Source organism: Equus przewalskii, chromosome 25, assembly GCF_037783145.1.
Source record: "Equus przewalskii isolate Varuska chromosome 25, EquPr2, whole genome shotgun sequence".
Lineage (NCBI taxonomy): Eukaryota > Metazoa > Chordata > Mammalia > Perissodactyla > Equidae > Equus > Equus przewalskii.
Genome location: NC_091855.1, coordinates 16921236 through 16941624, shown reverse-complemented (window position 1 = coordinate 16941624; position 20389 = coordinate 16921236). Strand labels below are relative to the sequence as shown.

Sequence of the window (20389 nt, the reverse complement as noted above, 5' to 3'; positions counted from 1 at the left end):
ACAAACGAGAAGCTGAATATATCAATTTAAAGACTAAGAGAAGAAAATATTTGCTGAACTAAAATTTACTGTCTTAAAAAAAACCTGACATAATTTCCAAGCATACATACACTTTAATTTTATCTCAACCCATTTGAAGAGAATTATATAGGCTTTACAATGTCAGCTCCACTCCTGACATAATATGCATGACCTTTGTTCTGCTGTGTGTCAGACAGGAAGCAATAGTCCAAATTTCCAATACGAACTCGAGTTACAGGTTCTGGGGAGGGCTACTTTCACGGTGACGTTTATGACGAAATACTCCTTTTTATTGGTCAATACTATGTCCTTGGAGAGAGACAATGTCATCCTGGTCCATCAATTTAACTATTTCATCAGTCCCTAGTCACATACACAAAAAATATAACTTTGTATTGTTCACAAAATAGGACTAGAACATAGCCGGCACTTGCCCAAGTAGCTGTTCAATGACTACTTTTGCAGGGAGGGTGGGTGGGGCAAGCGTCCCAGATGTGCTCCTCTGATGGCGATTCAGTTGGAAACTGGAGAACAGTACAGAAGTAAAAGGGATCCCAGACCCTGCCTTCCAGGGCAACAAAAAGGGAGCGGAATGTATGAAAATGCCATCTACTCCCCTCAGAGAGAAGATGAAGACACTTATCTCAAGCTTCACAAGCACAATTCAAGCAAATTCCAGACGCATCTATGGAGCAAGTAACCGTCTTGATGAAGTTCAGTGAGCACAGGCAGAAGGAAAGCACACTCAGCCCTCGCCCGCAATGCCTGGGCACCAGGGCAGAGGCCGAGCAGGTCCCTCAGAAGGCTGGCTTCCCCATGAACTCTGAGACCACGAAAGAGCGAACGCAGCAGCCTGGTCCTGTCACACAGCCTGCAAGTCTGAACCAGAGGACAGAAATCGTTTATACTCAGGGTTTATATTAACGGGATCTACGCCCGAGAGCAAAACTGCTCTGCCTCTACTGATGTTCTCACTATTAAATCGCTTTATCTGTAAGCTGTTTCAAAGTCAAGGCATTCTCCTAAATAAAAGGCACCCTCAATGATACACTGAAGACGCAGCCCCAAAACCCTACTCTTGCTGCTGCTGCTTTTTTTCTCAATAAAACATCAAGTTGTCCTCTATACTGCTGGCAAAATACGGTTATCCTGAAATTCAAGACTTCTGAACTCCTAACACCAACACCGTGTTCCTCTCTTCTGGCACGCCCGACCTCCCCCGAAACAGCAAGCAATCCACGCTGCTCCTCACCGCCAACCCCTTCCTGTAGCTCTACCGTCAGGCTGCCAGCAGGAAAAATTAGGCGAATATCTCACTTCTTTGCCCTTCAGCCCTGGCAGTAGCCCATATTTCCCAACATATCCAAACAAAGGCCTTGTTGTCGAGGACAGGTCTGTGCCGACCCGGCTGCCATGGCCCCCCGCCATTGGACAGGTTTACATACAGTCAGACCTCCAGGTGGCAAAGGACGAGGTGCTGACGGACTGGGATGAGCAGAACACAGAAGCGCGTTTCTCTCGGGCATCAGTGGGTCAGTTCAGAAATGTTTACTGAACACCTTCTGTGTCAAACTCTGCTCAAGGTTACGGGCACACTGCGGGGACTACGACCAAACCGCAGGTCCCCAAGGAGACCATGCTCTACTTGGGGACGTGTAGGAAAGCTCATCCAGAATGAAAAAGCTGAAAACTCCAGCTCTCGTTTGAGAATGAAAGAAAACAGTAGTCAACCCCTCTCTGCCCCAGAGTCACATCAGGAAACAGTTGCATCAACAGCCTTCCTGCTTCTACTCTTGTTACCTTCCAATACATCTCAAGGCAGCAACCCGGCGGCCTTGGTAACACACAATACGCCCTCACCTAAAACCATTCGATGGCTGCTCAGGGCACTGGGAATAAAATTTAAAATCCTTGACTCGGTCTAAAAGGCTCTGCCTGATAATCCAGCAAATCTTTCCAACTTGGAAGGCACCCATCTCCTCAATTACTGTGCTCCAGCCACACAGCCTTTCAGCTTGTCAAACACTCAGCGCTCCTGTCAGGACGGCGGTCTGTCTGAAAGATTTTCCCACCTCCCGAGTCCCAAGTGGATGATTCCCACTCGTCTTTGTCAGCGGTTCTTTCTCCCGTTCCCCACCCCCGACATTCACCCCATACACACCCTCAACTAAATGAGGATATCAGGTACATTCTCTCATATTTCCAATAACTTGCTTTCACGTGCAATTTGCTGAAAATGTAGCCTGCAAAGCCTAACTCTTGCTCCTTGTGTGTGTGTGTGTGTGTGTGTGTGTGTGTGTGTGTTTGGTGAGGAAGATTGGCCCTGAGCTGACATCTGTGCCAATCTTCCTCTACATTGTACGTGGGATGCCGCCACAGCATGGTCTGATGAGCAGTGTATAGGTCTGCGTCCAGGATCTGAACCGGTGAACCCTGGGCCACTGAAGCAGAGCATGCAAACTTAACCACTACGCCACCAGGCCGGTCCCCATTTGTGTGTGCGTTGGGGGGGGTGGGGTTAATAAAACAGCAGGTTGAGCCAGCCCTCATGGCCTAGTGGTTAAAGTTTACGTGCTCTACTGCAGCAGGCCAAGTTCAGTTTTCAGTCATGGAGCCACACCACTGATCTATGCAGTAGCCATGCTGTGGTGGCGGCTCACATAGGAGACCTAGAAGGACCTAGAACTAGAATACACAACTATGTACTGGGGTGTTGGGGAGGGAAAAATAAAAAATCAAACTGTTCCTTTATACTACTGGAAAGACATGGTGATATTGCTTCCAGAGCACTTATTACAGTTTATATGTACATATTTACTGGTGTGACCATACTATTTGCTCATGTCTGTTCCATTAAGCCCTAAATTTCACAAAGACAAGTACAATGTCAGGTTCAGGAAAGAACAATGTCCCCAGAGCCTAGGATGATGCCTAACACGTAGAAGGGACTCAAGGAAAAAAACGAATGAATGATGATCACCATCAATGGGGACAACTGTAATTTAAACTTCAGAGAACTGTGCCCAAAACAGCTCAGCGTTTCCAAGAGCCAGACCTAGTTCTGCTTGAGTTTTCTGTTGTAATGAAGGCTTTACTAGGAAAACAAAATCCAGACTGATTAACGACTGCTGACAGTCTACTTGTAGATGACACTTCTTTCCAATCATTTAGAAAGGTACCTAATATGTGCATCTGGTTTCTTTCTGTTTGTAAATGTGGATATCCTGTCTATTTGCAAGGATGACTCTGAGGATCAAAACGGGTGTTAATTACTTAAGCACTCGGCAACCTACGGAGAATTATAAAAAGTTAAGATATTACAAATTTCACTGTTAAATGAAACCAAGAAACTTCCCAGTATTAGAACAGGCATCTTCATTCCTATTAAAATGCTAACTTTGAAAATGTTCTCTATGATATATATGGCATCAGTAGATAGCTACTCAACACCTAAGTTTGCCTTTTTGAAGGAAATTCTACTTTTTATAGTTTCAGCTTTTATGTTATCATGGAAAATGACTATGGCAAGTAAGTAGATTGCTTTTGTCCAAATAGGTATACGACAAAGAATAAATGCTTCCATAGATGTTTCAAACAATGTCTGTATGACATTTCTATCTTAGCAATCTTGGAGACGCCCCAACACTACTTGTGCAATGCAAAATTATTCAGTGGTCCTCTGTCGGAAACACAGCAATTATTACAGTAACAGGGACCACACACACACATACACATAGTACATACAATATACTCTGACCTCTTATAAACAAAGAGCAAGCAAAAAATCCCTATTTTCTCTTTTAAAATATATTTGCTTTGACATAAAAAAACACCATTACTGACACAGGTGGGTCACAAAATAATATATAATTTTGTGTCGCTAAACATACCCAAAAGACTCAATGTTAAACACTATTTAAAGGTGTATCAGCCTCAAAGAAACTATTATACAAAGGTGTTAATGAAGATGATTACCATTAAGACTACAAGAAAAGCGGTCTCCAAAAATGTAGATCTCCCTGCACAAAAAGAAATGTTTATTTTACCTCTCCAATCATAAATAATTCAAGTATTTAAAACTTTAAGTTTACCATTTTGTTTCAATTTTGGACAAAATTTTAGGCAATAATTCAAATATATCCATGCAAGGACAATATAGGTTTGCTTCTCTGATAATTAAAAAGTTAGCAATGAACTTCTCTCCAACCCCAATCTTACCCTATTAACTTCTCTGCTGAACACCTTCTATGTAAACCTTAGACTCGTGTGTGATAACTGAGATGCAAAGAATTACTCCATATTTTGGTAACTGATAATTCACTTGCATATTATAAATGTTAAGTTACATCACTGGATAAACTGACTTCCAGCCTCAGGTGAGAGCTACCAGTAGTTTTACCTTTCTCATCTTTAGGGTTACCAGCAGGTACCTTGTCCCCTGGGGAAAATTTCCAACTCATCTAGATAAAACTGAAGATTATATCATATAAGGGATTTATTACCTTAAAATTAACCTGTTAGATTTTTTTTTTATGTTCTCTAGGCTTTCCTAGTGAAACTGGAAAACATTCCATAAAATTAATGTACAGAAACCAGATTCTATTCTATGATAAACGGACTCTCGTCTTGCCAAAAACGCGCTGGAAGTAACGAGTGTGGACTGAAGAAACCGATGTATGGCAATGAAGACCAGGGTCCCATGTTACAAGGACACTGGTTTCATCTAGCCTTAATGCACACCACCTTTCAGAGTCTAAAACAGAGCTGTGTGAACGACAAGAAATAGCCTATCAGATCCCCAAGCCACAAGAGTACCAGAGGTCAGTTTTCTAAAGGCAGTGTCTATTTTTGAACTCATATAAGTTGGGTTCTAAATTTGACCTGCATTTAAATGATCATCTGGTGAGGAATGTCCAGCTGGACTCTGACACAGTTGAAGTTGCTTGAGGGAGGTCCAAACAAAGTCCATTTTATACGCAACAGACAAAGCCTTCTCTTAGCAACGGGTGTCCCCCACAAAGGAAGGGCGGCAGCTGTGAAGAAGGGCCATCCTGCAGCTGAGGGTCCCTGGAATCCACTTCTTCACAGAACGAATAAAAGCAGGCCATTCTTCACATTCGGATGGTTTGGGAAAACCAATTTCTGATTGCTCAGCACAATAAAATGAAGTCACAGAGCATATTTTCAATGGAGTGCATGAATGTCGTCCTAAAGACACAGCCCGCAGAACCTATTTTTAAGGTTCCTCACAGTACACTTCCTTCAGAAGTACAAGTTCACAGGGCCGTGCTGACCAAAATAGTCTCACTGACAATGAAGAGAGAGTTTTCTTTTGACTTTTATGTTAAGAAACTGGAAGATAAAAGAAAACCATGAATACCCTATAATAATATCAGTTAAATAATTACAGCACCAATTGATGATAATTTTGGAAATTATCTTCAATTTTGAGGAAGCCTCCAAGCACTTAGAACTTTTACAATTCTTAAAAATTTGTATTTCAAGGCTACTACAGTGGTCTAAGCTTGGCACTAGCAGTACTGTATCACTTAGGAAATTACATCCCATCAATTTTAGTGTCCACACTAGGTAATCACTGCCAGAACAGAGGTGATCTATAAATACAAAACTACATAAATTATGTATCTATTTCTGTAAACCAAAACAACAGTAATCCAGTAAAACCCATTTAAATAAACTATTGCTAATCAAGAATGAAAGTAAAATACCAGACATGTCCATACGTATATGTCACACCCCAAACCTGTCTCCTCTCATTAGCCTACAGTTCTGGCCCAGTCCACCATGCTTAACAAACTAACACTGATTCAGAGGGCAGAGCAAATCCAAATATTTCATTTTCTAGACATCTGAAAGGTCGATCTGATTTTAAGATCCAAAACCTATAGACCATGAAAAGCAAATGCATAGTCTCGACACCAAAAGCCTTGATTTGTTAATGCCTCATTCATTCATTCACAGAACATTTACTGAGCAATGTGGCTGAGGCTGCTTGTTACTACCCAATATCCATGCTGCCCTTGTTCCCAACAGAAGCCACAATTCATCTAGAGGAAGCAAGGCATCTAACTAAAGACTACCTTCCACAGCCTCTCTTGCAGCTGGGTGAGTCCACATGACTAAGTGCTGGCCAATGAGAAACAAGCATATGTGTTTTGAGAAAATTAAGCAAAGAAAGGTTGCTTAAAAGAAGCTGGCTGTGTTCAGAATTTCAACCTTTTCCCCTCCCTCCTTCCACCTTTTAGAATATTAATGTGATGCTTCTAGTAGCCATCTTATACCATGCAATCACCTTAAGGATGAATGCCAAGAACTCAAAGAGAAGGTCTCAGCAGTTTTTCTTTAGTGTTGCCACGTCCAGGCAAGCAGTGGTCAAAGATACTGGCACTGCAGAGGATATCTATCACCTCTGATGCTGTTCTTGCCTCATTTTTGCTACCAGCAGTGTGGTATCTCCCACATAGCAATACAAACAAGCTCACGAAAGCTCTGAAAGAACAGGGCTTAAGGAACAACACTTACCTTCCACAACGAGAACAATGTCCCTAAAGAAGAAATAAAACGTAAGAATCATGAGTCACTTCTCTGTTCATACCTTTAAGCTTTCATTTAATCACTTACACACTGAGGACAGTGTGTGCACGCATGTGTGTGTCTCTGTCTGCCTGTCTGTCCTCCACTATCTCGGAAAAATTTAAAGACGATGACTACCCTGGTTCACTTTGCAACTCTAGAACCCAGCACACAGCAGTGTTAAATGCACAACTTGAAGCAAATGAATGCAGAGCTCCTAAATTAAGTCTTCCAATGACACATGATTCTAGAGTTTGAAATCACGCCACGGTACCTGCATGAGGGCCAGCTCACTCGATAAGACAAAGCACGGTGGAAAAACTGTTGCTCCCTGCCAAGCTAAGATGACCTGCTCTTTACCTCTGGGATGTAGAGACCTCACTCACTACCTCATGTTTCCAGGGTGAAAGTGGACTGGAGAGCTCCAGCCTTCCCTTCTCCTCTTCTGGTTAACCCACTCCCACTTGCTCAGTCTTTACACGTTTCCTGAGCACTTCCTATGCACCACACACTGTACAGGGATGTCAGGAATAACAGAACACAACAACTGCCCTCCAGAAATCTATCATCCATAAAAGCATAGAAGCAATACCACGCAATGGGGAAAGATGATGGATATACACAATGCCTGCTTCCCACGGGGAGGCTGGGCACTGTTCCGAGTGGCTCACCTGGACTATCTCATTTACTCCACACCGTCACTGCTGCACTTCCTCTCTGCGATTAGGGCAGCAGAGACCTAGCAGCACCTAAACCAGTCAGAAGACAACCGACAGAGAGGGAAGGCAGCATGCAGGACAGGAAAGGCTGAGCAGTGAAGCAAAACCTGAACAATCAAGAGGATGTGCCCACGTTGAAAGGTACTGGCAGAAACTTTCAGGCAGAGAACTTACCAGGGAAAAAAATCCAGAGGCAGGAAAGACCACAGCACATCAGAAGAGTGTGGCAGAATCTGGCGCCAGAGCATGAGCAGAGCTGCCAGAAGTTCTTAACACCTGAAGGATTGAGCTTGCAAGAGACATAGCCAGGGAGGTGCTCTGTGAGAAAGACCTGATGACTTTTCCTAAATATTTCTAAATCGTGTCTTCAGGAAAGGCATGAAAGGATTTCTTACTCTGAAGTAGGTAATATCAACCCTGTTCCATTTTTAAACCCAGATTGATACTTATAATTTTAAAAGATTACTAATTGGAGAGTAACAAAAGGACATTAGGAATTCTACAAAAGCACAGCAGTGGCCTGGAAAAAAAATTCCCCAAACTGAAATACTTCTTTAAAATAGCCCTACAAAATATACTTCCCTTTAAACTCTGAAAAGATGGTTAGGCAGATTAATGACTTAAAAAATAAAGTCTGCATTTGGTGGCAGAGTCAACTCTTTCAAATCTAATTTCCACTCCCCTTCCCTTTAAGTCATAGAAATCTGATTTTATTTGGGCTGGCAACGTACCCACTTAAACACCACACTTGAGCCTGCCTGGAAGACAGAGGTGGCCAAGGAGTTTGAGGTAGAATTCAATGGGTGGGGGATTCCAGAAAGTCCCTTTGCCCCCTTTCCTTTCCTCTCCTCACGCAGACGTCTTGGCTGGCGTTCCAACAGTGTCCTGTGGTTTTGTGGATGGAGGCCTTGCGCTCAGGACGCTGAAAGCTGGAAGGAGCCTGAGTCCCTCCCTGATGACTTGGTAGAAGCACCACCCCTAATGGTTTCCCTACAGACATTTTATGTGAGAAAATCAAACCCTGTTTAATCAGATCCCTTCTCCTACTAGTCAAACACCACTTCATTGCAGATGGTAGAAAATATTTAAAGTATACATGGTAAGATTTGGCAAAAAGCAGTTTCAAATAAATTTACAGTATTAAAACATATCATTTCATGATTCACTATCTTTTTTCATCTAAATCACACATCCACATCTTTATTAAACATCCTTTTAAATCAAAATAAATCTTTTCTAATTTTTCCTTTGGGCACCAAAGGCATCTGGTTCTTGGAACATCTGATCTGCTCTGGGAGCTGAACCGGGGAGAGTGAGCTGGACCGCAGAGCAGTCCCTGGAGAGCAGGCACGGAGAGCAGCGTGCAGGCGGAAGCAGAGAGCTAAACATCAATGATACAACACAACACAAGCTGTTTACAAAAAGCTTCTTTGTGTTTTACGAGCCAGGCGAATTGTTAGGTAACAGTTTGGGCAGCTACTGCCCGCTATCACAGAATCATGCCGGGATTAAGTGTCACAGCATTCTTATTCTACTTGATACCTACCATCATTTTATTTTTAAAAGGCGTACCTGCTTTATAGCAACCTGCCTGATGTCGGTGAGATTCATTATTTTATTTTTGTGGAAATGCTATTGCACCCCTTCCCCCACCCCCTACCATCCAAACAGCTGAAGGATGCTCGCAGTGGATTATGCCTACCGTAAACTGAGTGATTCCACAGAGCTGGGATGCAGCTGGGGAGGCGGACTCCTGTCTTTGGGCAGAATCAGAAATTCACTGACTATAGAAAAGAAATGTCAGGATCACCTTCTCCAATTTAACTCGATGTACAGGTTTTGTTTAAAGCCAGAAACAAAACCCAAATGGAGAAACTAAACCGAAAATAATCTATTTCCATTTTATCTCAGTTCACTTCTTTAAAAAAAGAATACTCGTCTCTATTTCAAATATTTTTGCCAAACTAACAACAAGCCTGCTGTCAAGTCACCACTACCTGACAACCATGGAATTCTTGCTGTATATTAAATCAGTGCAATTACACAAACATCAGTTTTCTTTATGGGCAACATGGCATAGCGAAATGTACATAATGTCTAGATTCAAACCTAGATGTGAATCCTGGTTCTCATAATTAGTAACTGCAGGTCAAACCTTGGGCAGCCTAATTTATCTCTGGTAACTGAGACTCTGGCCTCAGTTCCCTACAAATATAAAATGAAAACAACGCTATTACTCTCTGCCTTGCATTGTCAGAGAAGTTAGCGCTAATATATATATTAGGCACCATGCAGCTATTAATATGATGCTAATTACTAAAATGCTTTTATATATTTAATGGTCAAAGAATAAAAGATGAAAAAATTTAAAATAAAGCTAACTAAAAGCATCAAATAAAATAAAAAACAAAATCAGAGAGAGAGTAACTTCTGAGTAAGAGAGTCCTCAGCTCCTGCCTGAAACATTTCTAGGAAGGGGAATTCACTACCTCAAATGGCAACTCCATCATTCATGCAACACTGCATTAACTATGTGTCAGTTTCGGGACCAGGCTTGAAGGAACAGATAATTAAGACACGGTACCCTGCTCTCAAGGAATTCACAGCTCCCTCACATGAACAGACAAATACACTACAGCGACAGGCACTGGGGCACGCCACCCAACCTAGCGGTGTCAGAAGAAAGGAAGCCCTGACGTAAAATCTTACAGAACAAGGAGATGGAAAGGGAAGCACTGAAAGGACACAAGCACCCTGAGGTGAGAGCGTGGTGTTTCAGAAGGACCATGTTCAAAGGAGAGAGTAGCAGACGATGTGGCTGCCCGGGTTCCCATCAGAGGGCTGGGAGGCCACATGAACAATCCCGGCTTTCTCCCACAGGCTGTGAGGAGCTTTGGAAATGTTTTAAGCAGGAGAGTGACATGGTTTAGACATGCTTTTTATACAGAAATTATGGCAGCAACGTGGAAAACGAAAACTGAGAGCAGGGACAGACTGGGAAGTAAACCACGAGCCAGGTAAGCAAGAACGAGGCTACAGAGTGAGGATTCACATTTCTAAGCTCATCTAAGCTGTGACAAGATTTTCTAAGGAATTACAACTAAGCAGGGTCTTCCTTGGTTTCTGGTGAGATTTTCTATACACGTAATCTCCCAATAGTATTGATAGCTGCAAAAGAAAAGAACCAAGTGGGCTAGTTTTAAGTTCTCACAAAGTGTGGGCCAAGGTGAATGAAAGGTGAATTTGGAGACATTTTCATAAAGAGGAACATGCAACTTCACAGAAAACGCCACAGAGCGCTTTCCCCACTATCAGTTTCACACCCAAATGCCTCTACTTATGATCAGCTGTTAGTAATAGAAATAAAAACTGAATCTCAAACATTTATCTTGGTCTATGCAATGTGGGTACACAAGTGTTTCGATTTAGGTAAAGAATAAAATTCTGATAGCCCACAAATTTTGACCACTTTTAAGTTCCACCCCACCAACAACTTTAACGTGTCCTTGGTCTGTAATATGAAGTCGCTTATCAAAAAGAGAGCAAAACAGCTCCATGGGAACAGAAAAAGGATCTTATCTGTGCTTAGCTATCAGCCAAAACTGTTCGTAAAAAGGAAGAATACCACACAAGTTGTCTGGCTGACTCGAGTTGGCTGCTGCCTGTACATTCACAAAGGAAAATATGTATAAACACGAACATCCAGGCACAAATATCCATCTGGACAGGATGTTAACACCATTCCTCAACCCCTTAAGGGTCGTCTTCTCTCTCAGAAGTATAAATTCAACCAACTGGTTTAAGAGCACGTTAATTAATCCAAGTGAGGAAGAGAGGACAGAGAGAGCGAGTCATCTCTTGAACATGAATAAGGACTCATCTCCATAAGACCATTTGGGAAGTTTAAAAAGATTAAGTGCATCAAGACCCTAAACTATTCACGTGGAAAAAGTACCAAATTCTGATCTCCTTGAACCTCAGCTGTCTGAGTCTTCCCTTGGAGTCATTCCCCTGGCACTGGATTAAGGAAGCTCACTGCGGCACAATCCTACTGAGTGAGACGTCCTCAGGAAGGAGGTGATGATACAACGTGGTTACTGACACCAAGCTGACATGGAAAACTGACAGAAGGAATGTTCTGACAACAGAATGAATCATAAAACCAAAATTGTTCCCTTTCTTTCTCTGGTTTAAATTGAGTGATCACGAAACCCAGCATTCCATTGTTGAGGCTTCCACACATCTAGTTAAAATGCTCTTTACTTTTATAAAATGCATAGATAATTTTTTTGTTGAGGTATAACTGACATATATTAGTCTCATGTGTACAATATGATTTGATATTTGTATACATTGCAAAATGACCACACAGTAAGTCTAGTTAATGTCTGTCACCACACACAGTTACAAAAAAATAGTTTTTTCTTGTGATGAGAACTTTTAAGATCTATTTTCTTAGCAACTTTGAAATAGGCAATACAATATTATTAACATAGTCACCATACTGTACATCACATCCCCATTACCTATTTATTTTATAACTGAAAGTTTATACCTTTTGACTCCCTTTACCCATTTCATCCATTCCACACCCCCCACCTCTGGCAATCACCAATCTGTTTTCTGTATCTATGAGCTTGGTTTTTTGTTTGCTTTGGTTTTTTTATATTCCACATAGAAGTGAGATCATACAGTATTTATCCTTCTCTGTCTGACTTATTTCAATTAGCATAATATCCTCAAGGTCCATTCATGTTGCTGCAAATGGAAGGATCTCCTTCTTTTTTATGGCTCAATAATATTCCATTTGTATGTATACGTGTGTGTGTGTGTGTGTATATATATACATGTTACATTTCCTTTATCTATTCATCCATTGATGGACACTTAGGTTGTTTCCATATCTTGGCTATTGTAAATAATGCAATAAATATTTTTATTATTTAATTTGGTCTTCTCAATCCCTTCCAAGAATTTTTCCCCATTCAACAGGGTAATCTTATAACTGGAAGGTTAAGAACAAAGAAAGGCTCTAGAGTCAGACCACATGAATTTGATCCTAAGCACTTATTCCCTCTTGTGCCCATTTCCTCTCCTGCCAATCTGGACCAGCCTCACCAGGTTCTTGTGACGAGGACATGGTATAATCCATGCTCACTCAGCACAAGGTCTGTCACAGAGCTCTATAAACATTCCCAATTGTTATTAGTCTTAAATAATCAAAGCATGGCAAGCACTAGGGGAGACAATATTCAAGTCCTTAAGACTTGACCATTTTGTGGAAAACAGATGCTAAAATCATAAAAACACCAACACTATTAACCATTGTGATGTATCTATAAAGGGACATCATAGGATTATCCAAGTGTCTTCCATCTTTATATATTACTGCCACTTTCCATAATTTAAATGCCAAATGAGTTATTCTTAATTACCTTAAACTTGGCCTTTCTGTCTACTCCTATATCCTGCCATGATCCCATTAACATGGCCTCCTGAGGTTGATTTCAAGAGATTTAAGATTACCTACAGTTGATTCCCCCTCACTATTTTTAATGGATTTCTACAGATAATTACTTAAAATAAATTAGCTAATTTCTAGGCCGTGTGGTTGTTTCCACTAGGAATCTACTGAGCTATACTTGTTTTTCACCAGCTGTCTGGATAATTATATTTAGCCCACATTTTTTTTAAGTCAGTAGAGAATGAAAATGTTAATAATTAGCCCCTCTTTTTTGGACTTCCCTAAGTCCTCTAATTCCTCTTAAAGCTTATGCAATGGGTTCAGAATGCAGACGAAACAACTCACATCTCAGAAGCAGTTCAATAACTGGATATTAAAGGATTAAAATTAGACAATTCTTGATGTAATGAAAGATAAGAACTACAACGTAAACGGAATTGTGAATGACTATAGGCTTCCTAGGTGCATTTCTGCACCTAAAATCAAATGGTACTGAATGTAAATCTGCATATTGTACTAAAATGCTTACCCTAAATTGGTAATTTTTTAATAGTGACGAGGAACAAGAGAAAGAGTCCACTGAAATCTTAACGTGGGATTTCCACAAAACTGAAAGTTTCCACTTTGTTCTTATATTTAAAAATGTAAATAAATCAATTCAGCCAAGATAAAATGACTTTTAAAAAGTCTATGAGAAACAATTTTCCACAGAATACCTATTGTTTCCAGATTTACTTAACTCAGCCAAAATATTACTCTAAATTTTGTACTTAAAAACAATATAGAGGGGTACTGGCTCCAGTTAAGATGAAGGAAGTGTACTACACCCAGTCTCTCCACTGAACACAGCTATAACACCTGGATAGAATACATGAAGCAGGATTTGAGGGCTCTGAAACGTAAATGATGAGAGCAAGCTGATTGGGGGAGAAGAGCACAACTCAAAGTACCACCAAACCAGGGATGAATTTCCTCATTTTTTCCTCCAAAATCCCTTAGCCTGGACTCAAGGTAGCCAGACACCTGGAAATGAGCTCTAGGATGCAGACAGAGGGAACAAATCCGCAAAGCCTCTTGAGCTCTAGTTTAAGAAGCAGGAAAGGGAATTCCTAACCCTTGATAGAATGGGGGAAAGTCCCCGTGTTTCCTCCTTTTTTCTCTATTCTCTTCCTCCCCAGCACAAGGCAACTGCAAGGTGGTGGTGGGCAGAGAGGACCACAATCACTTAAACCTCTGAGGGAAAGGAAGCTTCCCCTCTGATCAGAGGAGCTATGATCTCAAGAGGCAGGCGCAAACATCTGTTACTCTTTTGCCCTCTGTCTTCCTGCCTCTTGGTCTAGAAGGTAGGCAGTCACAGGAAGTGCACTGCCCTATTCTAAAGCCCCATTTTGTGTCTCGAGGACTGAAAGAGGGAACCTCAGAGAAACAGGAAGTACCAGGGAAATGGACTCACAAAATACAGCCAACTGATTTTTGGCCAAGATGCAAAGGCAATTCAACAGAGAAAAAACAGTCTTTTCAACAAACAGAGTTGGAATAATTACACATACATATGCAAAAAAAGGAAACTTGATCCAAAGCTCAGACCTTACACAACTATTAATTCAAAATAGATCATATAGATCTAAATGTATAATGGAAAACTATAAAATTTTTAGGAGAAAACATAAAAGAAAATCTTTATGACCTGGAGTTAGGCAAAGAGTTCTTAGACATCACCCCCAAAGCGTAATCCACTAAAAAGAAAAAAAAAGATAAATTATATGTCTTTAAATTCAAAAATTCTTGCTCTGAGAAAGATACAATTAAGAGAATGAAAAAATAAGGTACAGACCAGGAAAAATATGTGCAAATCACATACGCAACAAAGGATTTGTATCTAGAATATGTTTAAAAAAACACAACTCTGAAAACTAAACCAGGAAAAGAAACAACCCAATTAAAAAATGGGCACAAGACTTGAACAGACCTTTCACCAAAAAAGATATACAAACTGCTGCAAGTAAGCACATGAAAATGACTGCAAGTAAGCTTAAAGCAAGCACATGAAAAAATGTTCAACCATTAGGGAAATGCAGATTAAAACTACCATGAGATACCACTACATCTACTAGAATGGCTAAAATAAAAAACCTTGACAATAACAAGTGGTGACAAGGATGCCAAGCACTTGAAACTCTCCTACATTGCTGGTGGGAATGCAAATTGATAGAATTAACCCTGGAAAATGGTTTGAAATTTCCTTTAAAAGTTAAATGTATATCTACCATATAATCCAGCCATTCTGCTCCTAGGTATTTATCCAAGAGAAAGGAAAGCGTATGTGCATGCAAAGACTTCTACACAAAGGGTCACAGCAGCTTTATCTGTAATACCCCAAACCTCAAACAACCCAAATGTTTTTCAATGGGTTAATGCATAAAAACCCTGCAGTACATCCATATAATGGAATCCTAACTCAGTAATTAAAAGAAGCCTACTATGGATACCCACAACAACTCGAATGAATCTCAAAGGAATTATATAGAGTGAAAGAAGTCAGCTTCGAAAGATTACACAGTATATGCTTCCATTTAAATGACATCTGTGCAAAGACAGAACTATAGGGATGGAGAACAGAGCAATGTTTGCCAGAATTTAGGAGTGGGGAGAGAATGTAGCCTGAGGAAACTTTTTGATGGGATGGACCAGTTGTGGGGATGGTTACAAATCCATACATGTGCTAAAACCCACAGAATTGTACACCAAAGAAAAAAAGGCAATTTTATTGCATGTTAATCTTTTTAACTAACATAAAGATATCTCAAATTGACAATAACGTCTTGCATAATTATGTAAATATTGTGCTGAATATTGCCACAGAAATGGGTTTTAAAGACAGTGGAACAGTGTAGTATTAACTATTATTTAAACCAAGTTTATTTATAAAACATTTTAAAAGACACATCAAAATTGTTTCTTTCCAAAGTTAACTGCTTGGACACCAAAAAACATGACCGTTTAATAGCAAGAAAGCCAATATTCCACTGAGCGCAACAGTTCTAGTCATTCTGGCATCTGGCTTTGGAGATGCTGATGTTACAAAGCAGGTGAATCATCAAGGAAACAGATGCACAAACTCAGAGTCATCCAAAGTTTGTCCACTACAGTCCAGTCCCAACTCCGCCCCATGGGGCTTCACACACCTCGTCCATTTCCTCAACAGGAAGCACTCAATGTACATCGAGTTAGTTTTAAAACTTGAAGAGTGTGTATACACAAGTAAAAAGTCAAGGCAACCTGTTTCATTGAGAAAGTCTGCACTTTGTCATCACTACCCACCACAAATGGTTGGTGCCTCCACAATGTGCCAGAAACTGACCCTAATTTCTATACACCTCATGCTAGAATAGATGCTGCACTCGAGAGAGTGAGAGGAGGGGAGGCATAGGTCTCGACTGCACAGTTAAACCAAAATGATCCAACTCACATTCAAAATGCTACAATAAAGTCATTTTCTAAGACACATCTCTGCACTATTTTTGTCAAAATATGTTAGTCTTCCATTTGCTCAAAGCATTTTTTATGGAGTAATTTTTGCCTATATCAGAAAAAAACAATAACAACCACTAAAAGGGTAACAGATGGCACCCTCATCCCACTCTCACTGATGCTTCTTTCCTTTTTCAGGTTAGCCCTACGTGATTTAGTGCTGGCCATTCAATTGCATAAAATAACCACAAATGTGTTATTTTTAAAAGTATTTTTTAATGGAATTTTCATTTTAATGGTGAAGCTATGGATAATTTTTTCCTAATTATTTTTCTCTATTTCTCACAGGTTCCCTATAGTGAAAGATCAAGATAGTTGAAGAATTCCCTTTCCTCTACTCCTGACATAATTTGCCATAAATTATGGCAGTGACTATTATATTTTCATTTTTAACACTCGTGGGGAAATCCTACTTTTTAAAGGCTCTATTTAATGTCCCACCATCACCACCAAAAAGTGGAGTGGGAGGAGGAGGGTAAGATAGACTAGACTTTCAGATAATATTGCTCTCACCAATTATTACAAACATAATTCATTTGCAAACATAAAAGAGTCTGTTTTGTTAAACAGGAGCTTTTTTTTTTTAAATAGGAGAGACTCCTTCATGATCTGTTTAACTCACTTGAGAACAGTGCATAGGAACAGATGAATATTTAATAAGCCTGCTTCAATTATAATATTTCAAGCCTAAAGTATATGCCACATTATTCTTTAGAAAGAGGTACTTCTTGGGGTTCTTTCAGAGATGTACTTAAAAATTATCACCTGGCTGTACATGGCTGAACCCTGACTCATGAACTGGGAATGCTGCTTTTGGTCAGATGTCAATAGTGAAAGGTGATGTCAAATGACACCATCCCAGCAGTGTGCTCCTTTCTGTTGTCTGGGATGCTAATATTTCTATTAGTGTTAGTAGCCAACAGAGATCTTCTGCATTTAAAATAAAATCAATACAAAGAATTTCACACACACACAACATTTTTAAAAGAAAACATTCATTTGATATAAAATTTAGAGCCTTCAGTTTAAGGGTTTTTTTAGGCTGGAATGTATTAGCAATACCTAGGGGCAAAAATGCAAGTTCAAAAATCAGGGCTAAGAATTAACTGTAAACAGCCAAATAAAAAAAAAGGGAAAGCTGGATGCCATTACGTGAAGCCTCACGATACCAAGTCGGAGGAGAGATTCCGATGGTTCCCAGGTACTGACAGCGGGGTCTCATCAGCGTGCGGTGAGGTCCTCCCCTAACAACAATGCCACCGGGCGAGATACTCCACGAATCCCTTACAACTAAACCATTCTCATTCTATAATGGTAGCACAACATCGAGACTTTTTTAGACTGTGAGCTCCTTTTAGGCTTTGTCTTCTCCACCACGTGGTGCCTAGTACCTAACAGATACTCAACATACGGTTGCTGAATAAAAAGAATTAAAAAAGAAACTGCACTACATGAAAATGACCATGACTCCTGGGGGACGTTATCCCCTGGTCCCCTGAAGCACACAGATGCTCCTGGCGTTGGCCATTGGCATCATCTCCTCCACTTTGGAGGACTTTTGCAACTGCACAATATTTCCACATAGGACTGAATTTTCTTGGACAAAATTCACTTTTCAGCTAACCTCAGAGTTGATAATAACCTCAGAGTTGATAACCGGCATAAGTCTCAGCTCTGCCAATGTTTCACAGCTCATTTGTGTTTGCGTTATCAACATTACCTTCCACCCATGGTCCTTTGTAGGAATCTTTTCAAGCCAAGTGTCAATTTTGTAGCTGTTGTTTTAATTAAAACTGGTTACCATAATCTGTAAATCTATGGAGTAAATGCAGCACATCACAATAGGCTGAAAGCAAACAAGAGTCGGGGCCTTTCTCCACACTTGGCCTTGTGCAAGTTCCACACAATCCCCGGGACAGCTGTGTTCCAAACAGGACACTTATCATCTGACATGGGACCCAAGTAACGGTCCCAGTTTCAATCCCAATGTTAAATACTAGTAAATTTAGTTTATTTCTTAAAACAGCTTAATAGCAGCTCTAATATTTTCCTCCTGCACTCCAACAAATGCACCTGTTTTGGAAACGTAGGTCGAGGCTCCTTCTGACAGCATGTCCGCTCTCAGGTTCCTGTTTCAAAGAGAGACTTGTACCTCACTCCCTTTATTTAACCTTCCATTTACAAGCAGTCCCTCAGTTCAAGACTTTTAAGCCAGATTCCCTTTACTCCTTCTTTCCATACCTAACTTCACTGAAGAAAAGACTACAACACAGTGCCAGGAGCAGAAAGACCAAGAGATTCAGAATCAGAAAATCTGGGTTCAAACTCTGCCATTAGCAACTATGTAACTTGAGGCAGGGGAAACAACCCTTTCTGAGATTCTGTTTATTTCTAAAATGAGAAAAATTCTATTTTGTTTAACTGTTTTGGTTATTATAAAGACTATAACTATTATAAATGATGCATAAGAATTATGAAGATTAAAAGCAATCATTTCTATATATATTAACCTATGTCTAATAATTATCTATTATTACACAGATGAACAGTAATTTTATTCATATATGTATGTATTTAAAAAATAGAGATAATTTTATTTGTTTATATATTTAATTATAAATAATCATTTTAAAGACTACAACTAATTTTTACTGTTCTCACTCATGTTCTCTCCAACTGTCAAAGGCCTCTTTTTAGAGTTTCTAGTCATCCATTACTGTGACGAAGTTTTTATGTAATTTCAAAAATAACATCTGTTTAAAGTAGAAAATTACAAAATTTATCATAAGTATAAAGTGACCCATAATCTTACCACCGAGAGGTAAACTCTATCAATATTGTGGCAGAGTTTTTAAAACTGAGATGACATTATGTAAAATGCTTAGCATCCTCTGTAATTCACCATCATCCCGTGCACATTTCTCCACGTCATTTAGCGTGCGTCAAAAGTCGGATGCTTCATCACTGTATAATAGTCCTCTACGTGTACATGTCACAATTGAGCCATTTTTGCACTATTTGATACATAGGTTGCACCCAATTTTTTTCCTACAAATATTGAAGTGATAAACATCCTTGAACATAAATTTTTGTGAATTAAAATAATCTTTTTCCCTAGACTCCAATTTCTCCTTTCTCTTCAAGCACAAACTCAAAGGCTCTCGAGAAGCAGGCTGGTAGCCCTCACAGAAGCGCGGTTACGCCCCAGTCTTTTACAGTTGCCACGGCCATACCTAACAACAGCATTCCTTTCGGAGGCTTGCCTTTGGAGGCCTTCCAAAGTATTTAGCATATTTTTGTAGAAAAATAATACTCATATGTAATCAGAGTACATAAAATTTCAATTACGTAATTACAATAACAAGTACAACTGACAAAAACAGCTTTTGTTATAAACAAAACCAACTCTTGATCAACATTCAACTCGACCAGCTGACTCAGAAGGACATGGGCGTCTAGAGAGTGGCTGCCACCCATAGGGGGTGGTGTCATGGGCATCAATGCACTTGGCAGGAGGAGGAAGTGAGGGAGGTAGAGGTCACCAAAGAGAGATCTCCTCTCTCAGCAGCCTGCAAGTACTGAGTGTTATGGCCTTAAAAGGCATTTATTAACCCCTGCGCATATATGTGGGTGCACTTACACAGACACAGGTAGTCCCTGAACTTAAACAAAGAGCAGAGCACGTGTTAGCGTTTAACACAGACTTGCTGAATGGAAGCCAAGAGCAAGCAACTAAGGTCTCTCTCCTCTTCTCCTCCCCCACCCAACCTCCAAATGTTAGAATCCAGGCTTGGTCCCCAGCCCTCTTCCCTTTTCTCTCTAAATTGAGTCATCGGCTGATCTCAAACCAGTCTCAAAGCTTCAAACACCATCTACATCGTGAAGACTCCCAAATTTAAAACTCTAGATAACATGTCTCCCAAGCATGTCAAACTTATCAGAATACGGATTCCCCACCTCCCAGGCTGGAAACCACCACCATCATCAGCTCAGGCTAAATGGCTAAGTTGTCCTTGACTTTTCCCATTCATAACTCCACATCCAATGCAACAGTAATTCC

General features: G+C 40.2%; 1 protein-coding gene across 43 annotated transcripts in view; it reads right to left on the bottom strand.

The window, feature by feature from the left end:
- The window catches only part of SIPA1L1 (signal induced proliferation associated 1 like 1), a 360404-nt gene that overhangs the window by 224000 nt on the left and 116015 nt on the right, over positions 1-20389 (bottom strand). For 4 of the 43 annotated variants that reach the window (XM_070593955.1, XM_070593947.1, XM_070593948.1 and 1 more), the window contains one exon: positions 6565-6587. The exons of the other annotated variants lie outside the window; for them this stretch is intronic. The gene's annotated coding sequence lies outside the window, so the exon portion shown is untranslated. The remainder of the gene's footprint in view (positions 1-6564; positions 6588-20389) is intronic. 43 annotated transcript variants of the gene reach the window in all.